This window comes from Lolium rigidum, chromosome 4 (genome assembly GCF_022539505.1).
Source record: "Lolium rigidum isolate FL_2022 chromosome 4, APGP_CSIRO_Lrig_0.1, whole genome shotgun sequence".
Classification (NCBI taxonomy): domain Eukaryota; kingdom Viridiplantae; phylum Streptophyta; class Magnoliopsida; order Poales; family Poaceae; genus Lolium; species Lolium rigidum.
The window spans coordinates 23,062,145-23,067,554 of record NC_061511.1 but is presented as its reverse complement, the minus strand read 5'-3'; the positions used below and the strand labels follow the sequence as shown (position 1 = coordinate 23,067,554).

At 43.8% G+C, this 5,410-nt stretch overlaps 1 pseudogene; it reads right to left on the bottom strand.

Annotated features, from left to right (window-relative positions):
• Positions 1 to 292: 292 nt before the first annotated feature.
• On the bottom strand, positions 293 to 4,630 carry LOC124708110 (annotated as a pseudogene).
• Positions 4,631 to 5,410: the final 780 nt, after the last annotated feature.

Here is a 5,410-nt window from a genome sequence, read left to right as displayed (position 1 = left end):
GAAACTATACTCTCAGAAAACAGAGTTCAATCCACCTTTCTCACGCAAATACTTGCCTTGACCTGCTATAGAAGTTCCAGGGACATAGTTTTCTCAGTGACGCCGTAATGTAAATGAATGTAAACTAGAATGCCACAACTTCTTACAAAGAGCTGGCTATTGTGCCATATTAAACTATTTCCTACATTTGTAGAGATCGGTTTAGATTTGATGAAGCAAAGGAGAGAACCATGGCAACCCAGCACGAAAATAATACAATAGACATAACTGAATTCCAGACATGAGAGAGCAATGCCATTAAGAATTTTTTTTCTTTATTGAGCCTCTGATTTTCAACACACTTCAGGCAATGTAGTATATACAGTAATTACGCAACACAGACTTTCAACACACTTCCAAGAGGCACGTCGCCTGCAGAATGGTCGATCAAGAGTCACCGTCTATGCAGACCTTCGGGTAAGCTGATCCCTTGACGTGCTCTCAAATATCTTGTCTGCATTGCCTACCTCAAAACCATCACGTCTGTGGTGTTCCTTGACCTTTAAATAATAACTACATTAGCAGACCAGGAGGACTACTTCACATTAGCAAAGCATAAGAGTACAGAGTTTAATATTCTGTGCAGGAGTGTATTAATTGCCAAAACGTAATACTCTGATAGTATTTATATTGATAATCTACTAGTTAGGAAAAGAGAACAACATTTCTACGACAACCCTGATTGAAGTGGGAGCGACAATATAACATGTCAGCATAGGGGAATAGAAACACTACAAATGCGAAGCTCCCAGTCATACCAATCGCGTCACTACTTTTTCCAAGTACGGATTGTGCAGGAAAGGAAAACGAGTAGGAAATAATCAGTACTTTCGTAACAAATGATGCAAACCTCTTTATCTTGCAAATCTTTGAACTGTGGGAGTGGCAGGCGTTCAGCAAATTCAATATAGGAGCGTGGAATAGATTCAGTGATTCCATCAGCAAAAGTAAATAATGATGAATCAGCTACAGTTGAGCTTTGCTGAAGGAGACCATCAGGACTCACTGTTAAATCATACAGAGAAAAAAACGTGCAAGTAAGTTTCTAGTCAAAACGAGAGATAATAATTAAAAAGAAACATGCCTCCTTCAGCTGACATTTTTTCTAAAGATAAGTAGATTTTTTCAAATAATTGCAAAGGAACAAGTGATTATACACCAATGAAAAGTAAATATTTGTAATATAATAGTTGAACAATATAATCCTAAAATAATAGCCAACAGTCAACCAAAAATACATCTTATTTTTGACAATGCTAAACCTATTGTTAGGGCCTGGTCCTTTTTCTTTCAAAAGAGAACTCTTCCTTCTTTCTTACAGAATATCTGAAATCTTATCTTGTAGCTTGGCTAGACGCCTTGTAGTTCTCTTTGGGCTATGCCCGGCTAAGCCCTTTTGTATATTCCCTCCTCCCCCTCTACCTTGTACATATTTTATTTCTTAAATAAAAATTTACTGTCGGGGCCTCCCCTACAGTTTTCAGCTAAAAAAAGTTAATAGAAACTGTGGTTAGGTGTAAATGCCCTAGTGTAAAATGTACTTTTGATTTTCAACACAAGTAGCTAAGGTATGAAAAGGGGAGGCAATTCGTCAAAACACTGCTGAATACAATCTGGGTGGTTCAGAAATCAGCAACTGACCTTTCAAGATCCCTCCTTCTGTATTTAACTTGAACCCATTGTCCTCCACAAATTTGTTGAACTTACTAATACTTCTGATATCTGATTCTAAGCGATGGGTGGAAACCTGTGGCATGGTTCAGAGCATAGCCATTAACAAGAGTCCATGCAGCATATTCACTTTCCCTGGTATCCAAATGGAAAGATCAGAGTCAACTAATGGAATAAAGAAAGAGAAGTGTAGAAAACAATGGCTTTACAAAGAGTATGAAGGACAGAATCAGGAACAGGCGAACGGCATTAAGAAAATGAACAAAAAGGCAACTTCATTTTGTCTGGAATTGCACAGAAACACCCAAAAATATGCAAACAGTTTGTGGTAGCTCTTGGCCTGTTAAATCGGTCAAGAGTCATTAAGATGAGTACCTAGATAAAGCCTGGAAATCAGAATAAATGGGCTTCTCCCATGTCAGCTCCCCAGATGTACTAGCAAGAACAGCATATTTATTTCCTTTAGCTGAAGTTTTAATGTATTTGCATATAATTTCCTGCATAGAAAAACCAGATAAAACATTTTGATATGTAAGAAATAGGAACAAATTAACTCTTGTGGCAGTCTTATCGGAGCCCAACAGTCAATTTTCAAACTAGATATCTAGTGGATGGAACATCAGAGCCTAGTCAGCTTTGAATATTTACTATAAGAGAACTACAGAAATAAGACCTAAAGATAAATGGCTTTTGGAAAGCAACTTTTTCTTTCTATGGTGATATGTTTCAGTAGTCTTCCTTCATCCATACAGGAGTGTCATAAGTAATGTCCGAAATGCTTTCAGCCATACAAGCATGCTATGAATAAAATGTGCAGTTGCCCATACTATGGTATCTAGCTCCCTCCGTTCCTCAAAATAAGGCGCATAAATTTAGTCAAAAGCCAACGTACTGTATGTTTAACCAATCATGTACGTAAAATATGAATATCTAGAATACCAAATCAATTTTCATACTATATTTATTAAATCTTGTATATGTTCGTATTCTTGTCTAAAAGATTGGTCAAACTTACACTATGTTGACTTTTGACTAAAAATATACGCCTTGTTTGAGGAACGGCGGTGGTAGACCAACTGAACGAATTAATTAAATAATCAAGGACTACCTGGCTTGGAGCACTCAGCTCATCTACAAGAAGTTCGGAAATGAATATCCTTGGCAAAGGTCCATATATACCAGTTCCAGTGTATCCATCACTCTTGGGAGGAGAAAACCATAGTGCTCTCAGTTTTTTTGCAGGAAACCTTAGTTCTTCACGAGGCTCGTAACCAAAATCAGTGAAAAAATCAGCAAGTGAGTTTATACCATAACCATCAACCTGCAGTTGTAGCAGATGGGAACTTTCAGTTACAACCATCAACAGCACACATCTTGTGCATTACATAATACAGAGTATGCAGCAAGCCAGCAACCATACATAACTAAACTTTAAGCTAGTACTCACCCCAAATGTTCTGAAAGCAAAATGATCAAAGCAAATGTTGTCCCCATCATAAGAATGGACAAGGCCCAGAATCTTTTCTGCTGTTGGATTCCTGCTCAAGTAAACTTTTTGCATCTTTGAGAGGACTGACCGGAAAAATAAATCAGCGCCCTGAAGTAAAAGTTAAGACTTAAGACCATTAGTTTATTTCCCAAGAAATTTGAGAAGTAATCAAGTAGGATGCAGACAAAACTATCGCAAAGTATAAGAAAGTGGTCGGAAGTTTGTCAGCATATGGGGTTTTATTGCCATAATATGGCACGGCTAACATCCGTTTTGAACAATTTTGATTGAATATTTGAAACAAACGATAATAACAAATATATTCATAAACGCAATGTCATGAGATAGCAAATACTAAGAAGAAACTAAGAATCTTATATAACAGTGAGAACAGAACAAACATGTTGTACTGAACATTGTTTTGTGAAAAGGGTTTTCCGTCTTTGATTCGCAGGATTGCAGAACACAGAAAAGGATGCAGGTGGGATTGCATTGTTTTTGCCACTCAAATCCTACAGGGTTCAGATCGCAGCAAAGTTTGACTCCACCATAGGAGAAACAAAGGATTCTTTCCGAGAGGTTTAAAGTGCAAATGATTCTTTAGTAATAAAATCATATGGGTTTGAATGATCCAGAATTCATGTGAAAATCCCTTGACTTGAAGGGGCACTCATGAAAGCGTCCCTTCTTACTTGAGGACTTGTATATAAAATAACCTTGAGTATCAATTAAATATTCATTCAAGGAACTGTTGGTCCAGGGCTGGTCCAGGATTATTATAACACATTGTTATAACAAAAAAAAAAGGTGGGCTCCATTGTTGGCAATTATGGAAACTATTGTGCACCAAGTTTTTGTTTTAAACTTTTGGACAGAGAATTTGTAGTATCCATGAGTTTCCTTAGGAAATTTGTACAGGTTTATTCGGAAGTCGACATGGGTAGCAGGGTAAACAGAGGCACCAAAAAATGTAGTATTCAGACCGAAAGCTACGGTGAGGCCTACTCTGATCATTAATTTTTCCTAATAACTCCGAGGACCGAGGGTACTACTTTAAAGTGTATGGAGAAATCGGACATCGCATCCACTTGGTTGCTACTGGACCAAGTTAAAATACAGGGCAGACAGGGACATGCCCACACGCTCTACCAGGGGCACTTGTCGCAGTTTGTAAACAGGGTCATCAGAGGCAAACGCATGCAGTTTCGAGTGTTTGCGCGCGTCCGTACGTACCTTGGGAGGCGGATCGGAGGCTGTCACGGGCGCGGACGAGGGCGCGGCTGCCATCGCGAAGCCGCGGCTGCGGTGGCGGAGCCCGGACGGGCAGAGGGGCGCGGCGATCGCCGGTGAGAGGCGGGTGCGGAGGAGCGCGACGGACGCAGGGAATCTCGCGGCGGCGAGGGTCGCCTGGGCCATGAAGGGTCGGGAGAGAGCGCGGAAGTGGGCTGCTCGGCTGAGGGTTCACTGGTGTGGTACGACAAGTAAGCGAGCAGCGGAGAGAAGAAGACAAGTCGGCCCCGGAAGAGAAGGACGGCTGACGTGGCGAGCAGCAGCAGTTGCGGGCGGATCTGTCCAAGCAAGCGGCATCCCTATCCGGCTATCGGGTGGACCGACCCAGGGCCCGCCCGGCTCGTCCGTCCGAGGTTGCTCGCTCTGGCCCACCCGCCCAAATGATTGGGCCCATTACGTTTTACACTTTGGGCTGGTCTGGGCCGACGAGAACGCACGCTCCTGCTCCATCCACTACAAACCGCGAAAATTCCCCAACCTGCCCGCTGCTCTTCTCTTCCTTTCCTTCCAGGGGAAGCCATGGCTGAAGCGCCACCGACGCCCGCCTCCGACTCCGATCCCTCACCCTCGCTCGCCCCCGCCGCCGACGCCGCCGCTGCCGCTCCCCGCTCCCTCCCTGCCACGCTTTCCCCGCCGCGTCCGTCCAACGGGAGCCGACCCGTGCGCGGCGGCAGTGCTGCGGGGACCAGGAAGAAGGGCAAGGCGCCGGCGGGCTCCGCGACCGCGGCGGAGGGAACGACGCGCCGGCACGACCGGCTGGTGGAGGCGGTGCGGTTGGTCGGGGGAGGCGCGGACCCGGGGGTGGCCGGCGCTGACATCCTGGAGCTGGCGATGGCCAAGGGGGCCATGTTCTCGTGGCTCGGCTACTGGCCGGAGGGAGGGTACCCCAAGGAGGGCCAACCCTACTGATTGATTCACGCC